The following is a 19,988-nucleotide window of genomic DNA, read 5'->3' as shown; positions in this document are numbered from 1 at the left end:
TCTCAAAAAAGGTGGGAAAAATACCTTTTTTACCCAAGAGGAAATACAGTTAGAAAACAAATACACGGAAAAATTATTCATCCTTGAGAGTAATCAAAGAAATGCAAGTGAAGCAACTTTAAAATAGTGTTTTATATGTACTAAAATAGCAAAATTACAGCTTTTTATTATAACAATTGTCAATTTTGAAATAAGATTATGTGTTCATTCTTGATGGCACTGTAAATTAATATGATCCTTTCAGGATATAATCTGGCAATAAAGAAAAATAGCCATAAAAATAGTCAAAAAAAATAGAAGGTAAAAATAAAACATTTTATAAATCAAAATATACCGTATACTCAGTAGTAAAAAGTTTGTGCTAGATTAATATCTAAATTAAAAAAGAGCTCTTACATATAGGAACAGGATGTACAAACACTCCAGAAGGATAATGAAGAAGAGGAGTAGGTAATTTCCCTAACAAGTCAAATTTAGTAGTAATTGTATAAATATATAAAAATTTGGTCAAACTCATTAATAGTCAAATTCAAAATTAAGTGACATTGACATATTGGAAATATTGAAAAGAGCTCTTACTTGGCTACTCTCACGCAGTGCCTGTTGAAATGTAAATTGCCAAAGTTTATTTTGTAAAATAATAAAACATCTCAGTTAGAAAATGCACAGTGAATTTTTGTTCTGCCAAGATGGAGTAGCCCCATTCCTCCCACATCCTATCCCTTTCAATGAGCAAGATAAATGCATAGAAAGTCTCTTAAAGATGGAAAAAAGAAAATGGGCCGCCCAGGGACATCAGGACTTAAGGAACAACGTGGCGGTGCCTTCCCTAGGTTTGCTTATTGCCTCCCTTATGTCCCAGACAGGGCACTGCAGAAGCCAACAATTCAGACTGAAAAAAAAAAGTTTCCAAGAAAAGCCTGATCCGCCTAGCCAAAGGACTGAGAAGAGGGTGGCCTAACAACAGAAACCCTTCTTAGCAGTACTCACCCTACTCCAAGGAAACACCAACAAATCCACCCAGATATGCACCCTTGGTTTCAGTGGGGACAGGCGGGAAACCTCTACCCTCATCCAGCATAAAAGAGACTGAACAAGGCTGTGCAAGTTGATCTTCCATCCTACCCCACCCCAGCCCTATGAAAGCAAATGATAAACTTCAATTCTCCCATTGAGTGATTTTGTCAACGCCAAACAGGAAGCAAATCTCATCTTCTGCCTGGCAAATCAGATGATACACCAATTCCCCTAACAAGGTAGTTTCTGGGATGTCCAGTTGCAAGCTAAATCTCCACCCACAGCCAGAAACAGTGAGACTTTACAAGGTGGTGCAAGGTGGAGCTAGTCACCACTAGACTTCATCTACCCTCTCCCCACACCAACATGTCAGTAGGACCTACCAGGAGTTGAGCTTCCACCCCTGTCCAGCAAGAAAGAAACTGAACAAGGCTGTGCAATTTGGAGCTTGTAAACACTCCACTTTCTTCCCACTACTGACGACAGTGTGGTGCAGTCAGAAACTAAACCAACACACCCACCTAGCATTAGAGAGACAGAAAGATGTAGGGGGAAGTGGTCTTAGCGACAGTCTCTGATCCCCCTTTCCTTTCTCCTCCTATCAGCAGAGTCCCACTAGCCCCACTAGGAGCCGATTTCTCTCATATCCTACAGAAACAAAATGGTATGAGCTATCCCTTCTAATACCTTTCCCTGGTAGGAGTGAGGCCCAGCAGGGAAGTGAGCACAAATGCCTACTCAGAGGCAATGAGGCTCTATGAGTCACTGCCTCACTTTCACTGGGAAGGTGTCAGTGGGGCTGGGATGGGACCTGAAATTCCACTCCACTCGTCTCAATGCGGCAATGTGAGTTAGTGCACCAATTTTACCACGTTGGTGTTGGCAGGGCTAAATGTGAAGCTGAACATGAACACCCTCATTCTACACCTCAAAGGGGAACAGCTTGCTTTAAAAAAAGAGAGATTAAAATGGATCCAGAAACTTATAGTACAACATCCAATATGTCCAGGATATAAGAAAAAATCACTTGTCATGCCAACAACCAGGAAAATCACAACACAAATGTGAAGAGGCAACAAGGACACTGAGATAAATCAGATGTGGATTATCTGACAATAATTTTTAAAAAGCTGTCATAAAAATACCTCAAGAAACAATTAAAAATTATTTGGAAATAAAAACAAAAAATAAAAAACTATCAGCAAAGAAAGAGAGATTATAAAAAAAAAAGAACCAAATGGAAATTATAATATTGTAAATAAATACATAGCCAAGGTAAAGAAAACTTGCTGGATGGGCTTACTACTACAATAGAGATAAAAGAGGAGAGAATCAGAGATCTTTTGAGGACAGACTGATATAATTTACTCAGTCTGAAAACTAGAAAGGAATTAGAGAGAAAAGTAAATGAAGAGAGTCTCAGGGAACTTTGGGACAATAACAAAACAGCGAACGTCCCTATAATCAGATTTCCAAGAGAGGAGAATGAGTGTGGAGCTGAAAGAGTCTTTGAAGAAATAATTGCTTAAAAATTCCCAGAATTTGCAAAAGACATTATACTATATTATACTCTAAATTACCATAAAGGCATTCTCAAAGGAAAATGAAGATTTTGTTGCCAACCAATCTGCCCTTCAAGAATGTTCCCAGATATACAAAACCAAAACATTTGTAGCTAACAGAACTGCCGTAGAAGAAACTCTAAAGAGAGAGCTTCACGTTGAGATGAAATGACACTAGACAATAACTTAAATCCACACAAAGAATTAAAGAGCACCAATAATGGTAAATACATAGGGAAATATAAAGGACAGTGTAAATTATGTTTGCTTGTAACTCTTTTCTGCTATCAGGTTTAAGACAACTACGTAAAACAATAATAAAATTGTGTTGCTGAGCTTATAATGCATAAAGATGAATTTGTATGACAATACCAGTACCAAGGCAGGAGGAGAGAATAGAACTGTATTTGAGCAGTTTTGCATACTATTGAAATTAATTTGGTTTATTCAGAACTAAATTGTTAAAAGTTAAGATGTCTATTGTAATCTCCAGGACAACAGCTAAGAAAATAATGTAGAACTATATAGTTGCATTGATTTAATGCAAAAAAAAAAATAGGAGTAATGAAGGAATAAAGGAACAAAAAAGACATTGGACCCAAACAAACATAATAGGAAAATGGTTGACGTAAATCCCACCTTATCAGTAATAATATTAAATATAAATGGAATCAACTGTTCAATCAAAAGGCAGAGATTGACAGAAGGCATTTTAAAAATGATTTAACTCTATACTGTCTACAAGACACAAACTTTAGATTCAAAACCCAAGTAGATTTTTTTTTAATTGATGTCTCAATAGTTTATAACATTGTGAAATTTGGGTTGTACATTTTTGTTGGTCAATCACCATATACATGCACCCCTTGTGCCCACCCCCCACCCACTTTGCCCCTGGTAACCCCAATACAGCTCTCTCTGATCTTGTGTTGGTTTATATTCCACATATGAGTGAGATCATACATTGTTTGTCTTTCTCTTTCTGGCTTATTTCACTTAACATAATACCCTCCAAGTCCATACATGTTGTTGTAAATGGGACAATTTTGTGTTTTTTATGGCTGAGTAGTATTCCATTGTATATATATACCACATTTTCTTGATCCAATCATCAGTCAAAGGACACTAGGGTTGCTTCCACTTCTTGGATATAGTGAATAATGCTGCAATGAACATAGGGGTACATAAGCCTCTTTGGATTATTGATTTCAGGTTTGTTGTATATATCCCCAGTAGTGAGATAGCTGGATCATAGGGTATTTCTATTTTTAATTTTTTGAGGAATCTCCATACCGTTTTCCATAGAGGCTGCACCAGTTTGCATTCCCACCAGCTGTGTATGAGGGTTCCTGTTTCTCCACATCCTCTCCAACATTTGTTGTTTTTTGTCTTGGTGATTATAGCCATTCTAATGGGCATGAGGTGATATCTTAGTGTTGTTTTTATTTGCATTTCCCTGATGATTAGTGATGCTGAATATCTTTCCATATGCCTATTGGCCATCTGTATATCTTCTTTAGAGAAGTGTCTATTCATTTCCTCTGCCCATTTTTTGATCAGATTGTTTGTTTTTTTGTTGTTCAGTTATTTGAGTTCTTTACATATTATGGAGATTAACCCCTTGTCAGATATATGTTTTGCAAATATTTTCTCCCAGCTGGTGGGTTGACTATTTATTTTGATCCTGGTTTCGTTTGTCTTGTAGAAGCTCTTTAATATGATGAAGTCCCACTGATAGCTAAAGCAATCCTAAGAAAAAAGAACAAAGCAGGAGGCATCACAATCCCTGACTTCAAAACATACTACAAAGCAATAGTAATCAAAACAGCATGGTACTGGTACAAAAACAGACACACAGATCAATGGAACAGAATTGAAAGCCCAGAAATAAAACCACACATATACAGACAGCTAATTTTCAACAAAGGAGCTAAGAACCTACAATAGATAAAGGAAAGTCTCTTCAATAAATGGTGTTGGGGTGCATGTACCTTTACAAGTTGGTGTTTTCAAGTTCTTTGGATAAATACCCAGCAGTGGAATACCTGGATTGTATGATAGGTCTATCCTTGATTTTTTGAGGAATCTCCATACTGTTTTCCAAAGTGGCTGCACCAGTTTGCACTCCCACCAGCAGTGTTTGAGAGTTCCCTTCTCTCTACATCCTCTCCAACACATGTTGTTTCCTGTCTCGTTAATTATAGCCATTCTGACAGGCGTGGGGTGATATCTCATTGTAGTTTTGATTTACATTTCCCTGATAGTTAGTGATTTTGAACATCTTTTCATGTGTTTGTTGGCCATCTGTATATCTTCATTGGAGAAATGTCTGTTCAGGTGTTTTGCCCATTTTTTAATAGGTTTGGTAGTTTTTTTGTTGGTGAGATAGAATACTACTCAGCCATAAGAAACGATGAAATCCAGCCATTTGTGACAACATGGATGGACATTGAGGGTATAATGCAAAGTGAAATAAGTCAGAGGGAGAAGGTCAAATACTGTATGATTTCCTTCATTAAGTAGTAGATAATAACAACAATAAACAAACACATAGGGACAGAGATTGGAATGGTGGTTACCAGAGGGGAAGGGGGGAGGGGGGAGGGTGAAAGGGATAATTCAGTACATGTGTGTGGTGATGGGTTGTAATTAGTATTTTGGTGGTGAACATGATGTAATCTATGCAGAAATAGAAGTACAATGATGTACACCTGAAATTTTTACAATGTTGTAAACCAATGTTACTGCAATAAACAAAAAATTAAAAAAATAAATAAATAAATGGTGTTGGGAAAACTGGACAGCCACATGCAAAAGAATGAAAGGGGACCATCTGCTATCGCCATTCACAAAAATTAACTCAAAATGGATCAAAGACCTGAAGGTGAGATCTGAAACTATAAAACTCATAGAAGAAAATATAGGCAACACACTATTTGACGTTGGTCATAAAGGAATCTTCAGATGCCATGCCTAGTCAAACTAGAGAAACTAAAGAAAAAATAAACCAAGTAGGTTTTAAGTAAAAGGATCAAAAAGCGTATACCACCCAAAAGAGAGTTGCAGTGGTATTATTATTATCAAGCAAAAGATATTATGTAACAACAATTGTTACTAGGGGCAAAGATGCACATTTTATAATGATAAATCTCTATCAGAAGGACATAATAATTGCAAATATATATTGAACTAGCAACAGAACCCCAAAATACATGAAGCAAAAACTGAAAAAAATGAAGCAAGAAATGGACAATTCAAAAATAATAGTGGAAAACTTCAATACTCCACTTTCAATAATGGATGGAAAAACCAGGCAGAAGATTATCATGTAAATAGAAGATATGAGAAACACTATAACCAACTAGACCTAAAAGACATCTATAGAACACTCCACCACATATCAAGATACATATTTTTCTCAAACACACATTGAAATTCTCTAGGACAGGTCATATATTAGGCCATATAATAAAAATCACTATATTAAAAAGATTTAAATCACACAAATTATGTTCTCCAACCACTGTGTAATAAAATTATAAGTTGTTAAATGAAGAAAATTTGGGAAATTTATAATTATATGAAAAGTAAACAACACATCCCCAAATAGCCAATGGATTAAAAAATAAATCACATGAGAAATGAGGAAATACTTTAGATGAGAGAAAGCAAAAACGTATCAAAACTTATGGGATGCAGCTCAAGTAGTGCTTATATAGAGACATTTATAGCAGTAAACACCTATATTAAAAAGATAAAAAAGATACCAAATCAATTATCTACCTTCCCACTTTAAGAAACCTGAAAATGAAGAGCATGTCAAAACCAAAGCAAGCAAACACAAAGAAATACTAATAATTAAGGTAGAAATTAATTTAGCCACTCCAGCTAGTTTTTTCTTTTTTTTTTTATTGATGTTTTAATGGTTTCTAACATTGTGAAATTTTTGGGTTGTACATTTTTGTTTGTCCATCACCATATATATGACTCCCTTCAACCCTTGTGCTCCCCTCCCACCCCCACTGCCCCTGGTAACCACAGTCCAGTTTTCTCTGTCCATGTGTTGGTTTATATTCCACATATGAGTGAGATCATACAGTGTTTGTCTTTCTCTTTCTAGCTTATTCCACTTAACATAATACGCTCCAGGCCCATCCATGTTGTTGCAAATGGGACAATTTTGTCTTTTTTTATGGCTGAGTAGTATTCCATTGTATATATATACCACATTTTCCTAATCCAGTCGTCAGTCAAGGGACACTTAGGTTGCTTCCACTTCTTGGCTATGGTGAATAATGCTGCAATGAACACAGGGGTGCATAAGCCTCTTTGGATTGTTGATTTCAGGTTCGTTGGATAGATTCCCAGTAGTGGGATGGCTGGATCATAGGGTATTTCTATTTTTAATTCTTTGAGGAATCTCCATACCGTTTTCCATAGAGGCTGCACCAATTTGCATTCCCACCAGCTGTGTATGAGGGTTCCTGTTTCTCCACATCCTCTCCAACATTTGTTGTTTTTTGTCTTGGTGATTATAGCCATTCTAAGGGGTGTGAGGTGGTATCTTAGTGTTGTTTTGATTTGCATTTGCCTGATGATTAGTGACGTTGAGCATCTTTTCATGTGCCTATTGGCCATCTGTATATCTTCCTTGGAGAAGTGTCTCTTCATTTCCTCTGCCCATTTTTTGATCGGGTTGTTTGTTTTTTTGTTCAGTTGTGTGAGTTCTTTATATATTATGGAGATCAACCCCTTGTCAGATGTATGTTTTGCAAATATTCTCTCCCAGCTGGTTGGTTGTCTGTTCATCTTGATTCTGGTTTCATTAGTCTTATAAAAGCTCTTTAATCTGATAAAGTCCCACTTGTTTATTTTTTCTTTAGTTTCCCTAGTCTGGGTAGGCATGTCATCCAAAAAGATTCCTTTAAAACCAATGTCAAATAGTGTGTTGCCTATATTTTCTTCTATGAGTTTTATAGTTTCAGGTCTCACCTTCAGGTCTTTGATCCATTTTGAGTTAATTTTTGTGAATGGCAATAGCACATGGTTCACTTTCATTCTTTTGCATGTGGCTGTCCAGTTTTCCCAACACCATTTATTGAAGAGACTTTCCTTTCTCCATGTTCTTAGCACCTTTGTCGAAAATTAGCTGTCCGTATATGTGTGGTTTTATTTCTGGGCTTTCAATTCTGTTCCATTGATCTGTGTGTCTGTTTTTGTACCAGTACCGTGCTGTTTTGATTACTATTGCTTTGTAGTGTGTTTTGAAGTCAGGGATTGTGATGCCTCCTGCTTTGTTCTTTTTTCTTAGGATTTCTTTAGCTATTCGGGGTCTTTTGTTGCCCCATATAAATTTTAGTATTCTTTTTTCTATTTCTGTGAAGAATGTCATTGGGATTCTGATTGGGATTGCATTGAATCTGTAGATTGCTTTAGGTAATATAGACATTTTAGCTATGTTTATTCTTCCAATCCACGTGCATGGGATATCTTTCCATTTCTTTATGTCATCATGGATTTCTTTCAATAATGTCTTGTAGTTCTCATTGTATAGGTCCTTCACCTCCTTGGTAAGATTTATTCCTAGGTATTTTATTCTTTTTGATGCAATTGTAAATGGTATTATCTTTTTGAGCTCTCTTTCTGTTAGTTCATTATTAGCATACAGAAATGCAACTGATTTTTGTAGATTGATTTTGTACCCTGCAACTTTGCTGTAGTTGTTGATTGTTTCTAATAGTTTTCCAACAGATTCTTTAGGGTTTTCTATATATACAATCATGTCATCTGCAAATAGTGAGAGTTTCACTTCTTCGTTACCTATTTGGATTCCTTTTATTCCTTTTTCTTGCCTAATTGCTCTGGCCAAAACCTCCAGTACTATGTTGAACAGGAGTGGTGAGAGTGGGCATGCCTGCCTCGTTCCTGTTCTCAGAGGAATGTCTTTCAGTCTTTCCCCGTTGAGTATGATGTTGGCTGTGGGTTTGTCATATATGGCCTTTATTATGTTAAGGTATTTTCCTTCTATTCCCATTTTATTGAGAGTTTTTATCATAAATGGATGTTGTATCTTGTCAAATGCCTTCTCTGCGTCTATTGAGATGATCATGTGGTTTTTATTCTTTGTTTTGTTGATGTGATGTATCACGTTGATTGATTTGCGGATGTTGAACCATCCCAGCGTCCCTGGTATAAATCCCACTTGATCATGGTGTATGATCTTTTTAATGTATTGTTGTATTCGGTTTGCCAATATTTTGTTGAGGATTTTTGCATCAATGTTCATCAGCGATATTGGCCTGTAATTTTCTTTCTTTGTATTGTCTTTGTCTGGTTTTGGTGTCAGGGTGATGTTGGCCTCGTAGAATGATTTAGGAAGTGTTCCATCTTCCTCTATTTTTTGGAATAGTTTGAGAAGGATGGGTATTAAATCTTCTTTGAATGTTCGGTAAAATTCACTGGAGAAGCCATCTGGCCCTGGACTTTTATTTTTTGGGAGGTTTTTGATTACTATTTCAATCTCTTTACTTGTTATTTGTCTATTCAGATTCTCCATTTCTTCTTGGTTCAATTTTGAGAGGTTGTATAAGTCTAAGAATTTATCCATTTCTTCTAGATTGTCCAATTTGTTGGCATATAATTTCTCATAGTATTCTCTTATAATCCTCTGTATTTCCATGGTATCCGTTGTAATTTCTCCTCTTTCATTTCTAATTTTGTTTACTTGAGCCTTTTCTCTTTTTTTCTTAGTAAGCCTGGCTAAGGGTTTGTCGATTTTGTTTATCTTCTCGAAGAACCAACTCTTTGTTTCATTAATCCTTTCTACTGTTTTTTTGGTCTCAATTTCATTTATTTCTGCTCTGATTTTTCTTATTTCTCTCCTTCTGCTGGCTTTGGGCTTTGTTTGTTCTTCTTTTTCTAGTTCTGTTAGGTGTAATTTAAGGTTGCCTATTTGGGCTTTTTCTTGTTTGTTAAGGTGGGCTTGTATCGCTATGAGTTTCCCTCTCAGGACCGCTTTTGCTGCATCCCATATGGTTTGATATGGTATATTATCATTTTCGTTTGTTTCCAGATAGTTTTTGATTTCTCCTTTAATTTCATCAATGATCCATTGGTTGTTCAGTAGCATGTTGTTTAATCTCCACATTTTTGTCACTTTCCCAGTTTTTTTTTCATGGTTCATTTCCAGTTTCATAGCCTTATGGTCTGAAAAGATGCTTGTTATGATTTCAATCTTCTTAAATTTATTGAGGCTTGCTTTGTTTCCCAACATATGGTCTATCCTAGAGAATGTACCATGCGTGCTTGAGAAGAATGTGTAGTCAGCTGTTTTTGGATGGAGTGCTCTGTATATGTCTACTAGGTCCATCTCGTCCAGTTTTTCATTTAAGTCTACTATTTCTTTATTGACTTTTTGTCTGGATGATCTATCCATTGTTGTAAGTGAGGTGTTAAGATCCCCTACTATTATTGTGTTGTTGTTGATTTCTCCTTTTAGGTTTGTTAATAGTTGCTTTATGTACATTGGTGCTCCTATGTTGGGTGCATATATATTTATAAGTGATATGTCTTCTTGATGGAGTGTCCCTTTTATCATTATATATTTCCCTTCTTTGTCTTTCTTAACCTGTTTTATCTTGAAATCTACTTTGTCTGATATGAGTATGGCAACACCTGCTTTCTTTTGTTTGCCATTAGCTTGGAGTATTGTCTTCCATCCTTTCACTCTGAGCCTGTGCTTGTCTTTAGTGCTAAGATGTGTTTCCTGAAGGCAGCATATTGTTGGGTCTTGCTTTTTAATCCATCCTGCCACTCTGTATCTTTAGATTGGAGAGTTCAATCCATTTACATTTAGGGTAATTATTGATATATGAGGGCTTAATGTTGCTGTTTTGTCACTTATTTTCTGGTTCTTTTGCATTTCCTTTGTTTCTTGTCCCATTTGTTTTGGACTGCCAATTCAGTTTGGTTGTTCTGTCTTATGGCTCTTCTAGTTTTCTCTTTGTTTATCATATGTGGTTTTCTTTTGATTATTTGTTTAGTGGTTACCTTGACGTTTGGGCAAAAAATCTTGTGTATAAGATAGTCCATTATCTGATGGCCTCCTATTTCCTTATACTAAGTCAACTCAATCACTTTCCTCTTCCCCTTCTAAGTTGTTCTTGTTATACCTTATTCTATCTTGTGTTGTGGCTGTGTGTTTACAGTGATGAGGTTAAATTTATTTTTGGTGAGTTTCTTCCTTTGATCTTTGAATTTAGTATTTAAGTGGTTGTTAACCTATTCCGGTAAAGATCTACTATTTTTCTGAGTTTGTCTACCTACTTTTCTCCTTGCTCCAAGCTTTGTGTTCCCTTTCTCTTCTTTTTTCAGGCCTGAGGGCCTTGTTGAGTATTTCTTGTAATGGGGGTCTCGTGGCCATGAACTCCCTTAGCTTTTGTTTATCTGGGAGAGTTACTATTTCTCCATCATATTTGAAGGATATTTTTGCTGGATAGAGTATTCTTGGCTGAAAGTTTTTGTCTTTAAGTATTTTGAATATATCATTCCAGTCTCTTCTAGCCTGTAAAGTTTCTGTTGAGAAATCCGCTGAGAGCCTGATGGGAGTTCCTTTGTACGTTATTTTTTGTTTTTGTCTAGCTGCCCTTAATATTGTTTCTTTGTTGTTGACCCTGGCTAGCCTTACCACTAGGTGTCATGGTGAAGGCCTTTGTCTGTTAATATATATAGGTGTCCTGTTGGCTTCGCTTACTGGTATTTCCTGCTCCTTCCCCAGATTTGGGAAATTCTCAGCTATTATTTCCTTGAATAGGCTCTCTGTTCCTCTTTCCCTCTCTTCTCCCTCAGGAACACCTATAATTCTTATGTTACATTTTCTAATAGAGTCAGATATTTCTTGGAGTCTTTCTTCATTTCTTTTTAGTTTTAGTTCTCTCTCCTCTTCCATCTGGAGTATATCTGTATTCCTATCCTCTAAAGTGCTAATTCTTTCCTCCATATTGTCAGCTCTGTTCTTTAAAGATTCCAGATTCTCCTTTATCTCTTCCATTGTGTTCTTCATCTCCATCAGCACTGATTGGTTTTTCTTTATGATTTCAATCTCTTTTGTGAAGAAACTCCTAATCTCATTGAATTGTTTGTCTGTGTTGTCTCGTATTTCGCTGAGTGTTTTTGTGATAACTATTTTGAAATCTCTGTCATTTAGTTTATGGATTTCTGTGTCTTCGGGGTTGATTTCTGGGTGCTTGTCATTTTGTTTCTGGTCTGGGGATTTCATATATTATTGCATTGTGGTTCCTGTGTTGGTTTTGTTTTTCCTCATCCTGGAAATCTCTGGTTGCAATTTCCACCTGCCGCCACTGTCTGCTGGTGAAGGGCTGTGTAGTCTAAGCCCCCTGCGCTCTGCCCCGGTTTTTCTGCTGCGATCCGCAGTTTTGTTTTTTGTTTTTTTCCCGCTGCAATCCACAGGTCCGGTCGTTTGATCAGGTCTGCCGCGGATCACTTGGTCTGGTCTGTCGCAGATCTCTTGGTCTGGTCTGCTGCAGATCGCTAGGTCTGGTCTGGTCGGTTGAGCTGCAGGGTCCGGTTTGCGGGGAAGGGGGAGCTCTCTTTTGCCCTCTGGGTCCCTGATGTGGGAGGCTTCTCGTTTTCCCCTCTTTATCTGCTCTCTGGGGTGCTCAGATGTTGATGGTAGCCCTGTGGCTTTTCTGAGTCCTCTGTGTGGGAGTTTCCCACTGGCTGAGAGAGCCTGAAGAGCTACGGTTTCCCCGCCGAGGGCCGCCCCTCCCCCCTCTCTGGGAGCCCTGCGGACCGGGATCGCTGATCTGATGGGGAGGGAGAGGAGTTCTCCTTACCTCTCCCACTTCCTCCGGGGGCCCAGCACGTTCTGCTCTCAGATGTGTGGCAGTGTGGATCTTTCCGCTCTAGCTTTTCAGTGTCTGGGATTCCGTTGTTGGTCTGTGACTGTTCCTTTTGTTGTATCTTGTCGGGGGAAGAGTTCACGGGAAAGCTCACTCTGCCATGATGCTGATGTCACTCAAGCTAGTTTTTTATTAGTGTTAGCATGACATATCATTCTCCATCCCTTTTCTTTCAATCTATCTGAGTCTATATATAAAGTTGGTTTCCTGTAGACAACATGTAGGAATACAAGAAGAATGAAAGAATGGAACAGAAGAAATCTTTACAGTTTCTCAGAAGTTTCTTCTGTTTTAATTCACTCTGACCATCTCTGTCTTTCAATTGATATATTAGACCATTAACATTTAAAGTGATTATTCAGATCACTTTAAGCTTTTGAAAGCCCATAGGGCAGAGAAAAGTGACTCTTAAAGGTTAGGTGTTTGGCAAATGTTTTTCCTTTTGTCCAACCCTTAATTTGTAGTAAAGAATGTTCTATGGCCTGTGGGGAACAGGAACTTCTGGGAGTTCCTGACCCTTCTTTATTTCCATTTTTTCCTACAATGAGATAAAATTATACAAAGCACTGTTTAATAAGTAAAAAGTGTCCCTATGCAAAGACTGCCTGTACCAAGAAAAAAAAAGGAGAATCCTTCCATACCTCTTTCAGCTTCTGGCAGCCCTTGGAATTCCTTGATTTGTGGCAGCCTGATTCAAATCTCTGCCTCGATCTTCACATGGCTTTCTTCCCAGAAGAACCTCAGTCACTGGATTTAGGGCCTTCTCAAAATTCTTAGCTTAATTATATCTGCAAAGACCCCTTTTCAAAGAAGGTCACAATTTCAGGTTCTGCGTGTTAGAACTTGGACAGATCTTTCAGGGCCACTATTCAAGCCACTACAGCGGTCAACTGATTTATAACAAGGTTGTGAAGACAAATCACTGGGAAAAGAATAGCATTTTCAACAAATAGTGCTAGACAACTGGATATCCATGTACAAAACAGTGAATTTAGACATCTTTCTCATGGCATATACAAAAATGAATCATAGAACTAAATGGGAAAACAAAAACTCTTAGAGGAAAACATAGGAGTTAATCTTTGTGACCTTGGGTTAGACAATGCTGTCTTAGATATGACACCAAAGGACAAGTGGTAAAAGACATGCACAAATCAATTTGACTTCATCCAAATTAATTTTTTTTCCTCAAAGGACACCATTCAGAAACTGGAACACCCACACAATGGGAGAAAATATTCAAAAATCATATGTCTGATGAGACGCTTGTATCCGGAATACATAAAGAACTCTTACAACTCAACAATAGGAAAACAATCCAATTAAAAAATGAGCAAAAGATCTGCACAGATGCCACACCAAAGACGATATGCAAATGTTAAATATGCACATGAAATGCTGGGCAATATCATATGTCATTAGGGAATTGTAAATCAAAACACCACCAAGATATCACTACACGTGTACTAGAATAGCTAAAATTAAAGTCTGATCAGGCTAAGGGTTGGCATTGATGTGGAGCAACCAGAACTCTCAAACACTGACAATAGGAATGTAAATGCTAAAGGCATGTTGCAAAAAAGTTTTGCAGACTCTTTAAAAGTTAAAAATACACCTAACCTATAAACTAACAAACCAGTGCACTTCATTTTGAGGTATTTATCCAAGAGAAATGAAAGCATATTTCCATATGAATCTAGTACACAACTGTTCATAGCAGCTTTATTTGTAATAGTCACAATCTGGAAAAACTCTATAAGTCAATCAACATTGGAATACTACACAGAAGTGAAAAGGAATGAAATATTGATACACATAAACACAGGGATAAACTCTTAAATACCTGCTCAGTGAAAGAGGCCTGGTAAAAAATAAATACAATATTTCATTATTGTATTTACTTAAGCTTTTATATGAAAGCAAACTAATCTATAGTGGTAGACACCTTATCAGTGGTTGCCTGAGGAATGGAGGAGTGCAGAAAGAGGAGGGCACAAGAGATGATACAGGTGCACAAGGACACTTTTGGGGGTGATGGACATGTTCACTCTTGATTGTGTTGATGTGTTCACAGGAATGTACATAGGTCACAACTTATCCAATTGTACCCTTTAAATATGTGCAGTTTAGTGTATGTTTATTTTCCTTCAATAAAGCTGTTAAGAAAAATAAGAAAATGAATGAAATAACCTGGTACTTGTCCTGCTGTCTCCAAGGACACTGGAACCAGCCTTTGTTAGTAATTTTGCTTTTGCCAATTAAAATGACTCCAAAGATCCATTAGTGACTTTTGAGTGTAAATCACCAAGGATCTTTTGTTTATTCATTTATTTTCAGGTAGAGCAGACTAAAAAAAAAAAAAAAAAATCAAGGTTGGTATTGTTCGAACCTCAGTCACTGTCCAGAGAGATTGAAATACCAGCTCTTTCTTGTGTTTTTTTTTTTTTACATTTATTTATTTATTTATTTTATTGGTTTATAAAATTGTATAAATTTCAGGTGTACTTCGTTATACTTCTATTCCTGCATGGATTACATCATGCTCTTTCAAAAGAGGGGAGAGTCTCTGGCATTCTACTGCCATAGATCATCTTTTATCCCTTTTTAAATGTCAAAATATACAAGAAAATATTTCTTACGCCTTTTGTGAAAAAATCAATCTAATTTGTTGGCGACAGCAATCTCAGAGAGCTTTCTACCTGTTCAGAGAAACTAAGAGTGTGACATGGATGCATCAGCAAAAATGAAGAGATGTTCTCATGAAAATCTTCATCAAATCTACCATTTTCAACTAAGTGCCTTTGAGAATTACTATTTTTAAGCAACTTAAGGAAGTTATGATTGACTAATAGAAAAGTGAGTATGATAAATTTTCGACATGAGGAATATTTCTCTTAGTGAAACTTTCGCCATATTTTTCTCTGAGAAAAAAGATTCCACCTGCCTATATTAAAATCAGATATATGATTTATAAGGTATATTTTATAAAGCCTTCAAAAATATATATGAGATGTCTTAATAGTAAAAGGGGGACATAGAAATATGAATCCTAATATTAAGAAATATCCAGAAATGACATCAGCTATACCATCAACTTCAAATTGTGAAATGAAAGCACCTATTGTATGTGCCTGTGTGTGTGCATGTGCCTGTGTGTGGGTATATTTCCCCTTCATCATGCCAAAAGAACACTCATTAGAAATCTCTGCCTCTTTTCAAATATTTACTGTAAGATAAACAGAAATCAGTAGGTTATACATCACTATTAATTAATTTATTGAATTCTATCTTATAATACTTTATAATATCTTGTAAGAAAAAAATATTTTTTGAACATTGAGTAATGCCCATAGCATGTTGAGCTGAGTAAGGTTACATGGTGATGCATGTGTAGCTGGGTGATAAGGAGAAAGGATGGCAGAAAAATAGGTAGACCACAGCAATCATTCTCCACGACTTCTGGATTTAATCTAGTGTATATGTGGTGTATGTCCCAGAAGTCCCTGGGAGGGTTCTAGTTTTCAGGCAAACCAGGAGCCTAGGTCCCCACTTCTTTCCTCGTTTGGTGACTGCCAGCCTGTGGGTTTAACCATCAGATGTGGCTCATCTCCTACTTGAGTATGAATAAAATACAGCTAAAAAACAATAAAGAGAAACTGTTTACAAAAAAAGTGTGATTTCAAGGGGAATTTTTTTCACTTACTGATGCACCAGCATTGAAACACTGATTGACAATTGAAAACATTCAAGCCTCCACCACAGTAACTAATTCTTGGTGCCTGAGACAATTACTGTGCAGCTTTGACATAAACTCAGCATCAAACATCCCATGATCTCTGGATTTAACATTGCAATAATAGATCACAGTGAGGATGGAAACACGGTATCAATGAAAACACAATTACTTATTTGAAAGACCAGGGAAAGAAGAGAAGGCAGTTCTAACTTTTCTCACAATTGTAATGACCACTTCACACTGTGACTTAATTAATATAAAACCTCTTCTTTAGAAGAAAAAAGCAAAAAAAAACCTAAAATTTTCAAGTAATAGAGTCAGATACACAGAAAATAAACAGATTAAGTTTTCAGAGCAATATGAATTTAAGTCAAAATATGAACAAAAAGCTTTCTCTGTTTATATTTGTAAATTTGGGGTATACAAATTTATTCAGAAACTATTCTATAGATGTTGACAATATACGTGGACTCTGTTATTGGTTGTTGCTATCACTGTGAGAAAGGAATGATCCCAACAAACATATCCTTCAGCTGAGCACTAACACACTGGCAAGTTTTGTTTGTTTGGAGAACACAGGAGTGGTGTGTAGGCTAAGATAGTCATCAGAATTTCAGAATTTCCCATGGGAAATGGTGCTTCAACTGAAAATCAATAATCCTTAGCTTTACTCACTTAAGTTGAGAAATACGGGACAAAGTACACAATACAACTGCCTACTATAATCCCTGGCACAGAATGCATGGTTAACAAGTGGGACCTATTGACCCACGGGAGAGTGGGAAGGGTGGCTCACCATGTGGAAGATCAGGACTTCTGTTCTAGACACTGAAATGGACATGCATGTGGTTTGTGCAAGCAGGTGTGTTTGGTACTAGGTTCAAGATATAAGTAAATATATTTAGTATTCAATTCAATATGTAATTCAGAAAAAATCCATTACCAGAAACAGAAATTTAGTATTCATTAAGTAAAAGATGTTATATAAAATTGTAGGAATTTTATGGAAAAATTGGAAAAAACAAGGAGAGAGTGTATAGTCAGAAGCGAAGAACTAATAAGTCCATGGAATCAAAACGGCCAAAAAGATCACATTAAAAAAGCCATGTGTAATTTTTATGTTAATTTATGAAAACATTTCATGAACATAAATACATGAAAACTGTGTTTAAATTCTGCTTATCAGTTTGCACATTGACAAAGAAATGTAGAAGGATGTCAAGAATGATGGAGAAATATAGAAGGAAAATGAGGGAGGGAACCTTATATGTGGTCTTTTCTTGAGGTTTAGCATTGTTCTTAGGAAAAAATACACTTATTCCAAAAAAGAAAGAAAAGAAAAGACTCTAATTGTAAAGCTGGAGCAGACACTTCAAATTCTGGGCAAGACTCTTTAGACTGATTCCAAACTATACATTATGTATTAATGATTTGACTAGGACCAAATTGTTAACCAAAAGCATAAGTTTAATGATGTGATTTTTTTTTTTATTTAGCTCTGAGTAGAGAAGAATTTGAGGGAGCTAAATGACATTTTTGCTATCCATAAAATCATACCACATTAGCAGATAAATCTAATCATATTCATAATATTATTTAAAATATGATATGAAAATATAGTGAAAGTAGAGATGATTAAATTATATTTTATATAGACACTATGATCTATATAATAATCTCTGAATTATTGGACATGCAGCTTGAACAGAAGTCATAAAGTAATGAAAAACTCTACAATAACAGCATTCATACTACTGGGCCTGACAGATGACCCTGAGCTACAAGTTCTGCTTTTTATCTTTCTGTTTCTCACCTACATGCTGAGTGTAACTGGGAACCTGACCATCATCACACTCACCTTTGTGGATCCCCAACTTAAAACACCCATGTACTTGTTTTTACAAAATTTCTCCTTCTTAGAGATCTCATTCACAGCTGCCTGTATCCCCAGATACTTGTATAACATAGCAACAGGTGATAATATCATCACATATAATGCTTGTATCATCCCAAGCGTTTTTTACTGATCTCTTTGCAGTAACGGAATTTTTTCTCCTGGCCGCCATGTCCTACGACCGCTATGTGGCCATCTGCAAACCCTTGCATTACGTGACCATCATGAGCAGCAGAGTCTGCAGGAGACTTGTTTTTTGCTGTTGGTTGGCTGCATTGTTGGTCATGACTTCACCACTTATTCTGGGGCTAAATTTGAAATTCTGCAACTCGAATGTCATTGATCATTTTCTCTGTGATGCTTTTCCCCTCCTGAAGATTACATGTTCAGACCCACGGTTCATGGAACAAACTGTTTTAATCTGTGCTGTGCTGACCCTCATTTTCACTCTTCTGTGTGTAGTTCTATCCTATACTTATATTATCAAGACAATTTTAGGATTTCCATCTACCCAGCAAAGAAAAAAGGCCTTTTCCACCTGTTCTTCCCACATGATTGTAGTTTCCATCACCTATGGCACATGCATATTCATCTATATGAATCCAACAGCAAAGGAACAAGTGACTATTAATAAAGTGGTTTCACTACTCGTTTCTTCCATTTCACCGATGTTAAACCCATTTATTTATACACTAAGAAATAAACAAGTGAAGAAATCCTTCGATGACTCAATCAAAAGAATTGCATCATTCCTGAAGAACCAAAATAAAATAGCACTCAATAAATAAAGTTAAAATAAAAAATGAATAGCTGCTAAACCTTTCCATTGAAGCTTATAATTTTCTTGATCTTTTAACAATCTATCTTTCAATGATGTTATATTTCTCATCTCCTCTTTAGATTTACTTATATTGAGCCTTAATCAACTCATTTCTTTCTTTTGGTTTTTACTCAAGTTCTTGTAGATTTGTCTCAGTAAAGGACATGAAAGTGTACTTCTCATCAATTCATTTGTAGAAAAATATAACGACAATAATGAAGTTTGCAGTATAATAAAAAATTCTTTAGTCTTCCATAAAATTGACGGCACAATACTGCTGATTATTGTATTCAAATATGCATAATATAATACAAAAATTCAAGTAAGAATTGAAATTTTATGTTAAAATGCTGAACAGGATGAATGAGGGCATGATATAATAATACAAGGAACAACTGAGAGAGAAGATAATAGGATTTCTAATATGCTGGGAATGTATACTAAAAACAAAAACATGCTGGATAAAATCCCACAACTATTCTTTGGAATATATAGCTGAGAGTAAAGATTAATATGTGGGCAATCACAAGGTATCAAAGATACAGGATAGTCAGAAATGAAGATAAAATAATCCCATCTATGACCCATGGATTCCCGGGAAAGCAAAGAATGGAGGATGGAGAGATGCAAGTTGTTGAGTTATGGGTACAGCTGCTCAGGTTTACATGTCTGGTCCTGCACTTTTATTTTTGGGGAGATTTTTGATTACTGCTTTGATCTCCTTACTGGTGATTGGTCTATTCAAATTCTCTATTTCTTCTTGATCCAGTTTTGGAAGGTTGTATGATTCTAAGAATTTATCCATTTCTCCCAGATTGTCCAATTTCTTGGCATATAGCTTTTCATAGTATTCTCTCATAATCTTTTGTATTTCTGAGGTGTCTGTTGTAACTTCTCCTCTTTCATTTCTGATTTTACTTATTTGACCCTTCTCTCTTTTTTTCTTGGTGAATCTATCTAAAGGCTTGTCAATTTTGTTTATCTTTTCAAAGAACCAGCTCTTTGTTTTATTAATTTTTTCTTTTTTTTTTTTGTCTTT

The 19,988-nt window shown here is 36.2% G+C and overlaps 1 pseudogene; it reads left to right on the top strand.

Moving 5' to 3' along the window:
- The first annotated feature begins 8,743 nt into the window (after positions 1 to 8,743).
- Positions 8,744 to 18,917, top strand: LOC101401837 (olfactory receptor 6C68-like; annotated as a pseudogene).
- The last annotated feature ends 1,071 nt before the right edge of the window (positions 18,918 to 19,988 follow it).

The sequence above is a fragment of the Ceratotherium simum genome, chromosome 17 (genome assembly GCF_057802395.1).
Source record: "Ceratotherium simum simum isolate JZ-2026a chromosome 17, ASM5780239v1, whole genome shotgun sequence".
In the NCBI taxonomy this organism is placed as follows: domain Eukaryota; kingdom Metazoa; phylum Chordata; class Mammalia; order Perissodactyla; family Rhinocerotidae; genus Ceratotherium; species Ceratotherium simum.
Note: the sequence above shows the minus strand (reverse complement) of the source record. Positions and strands in the feature narration are given on the sequence as shown.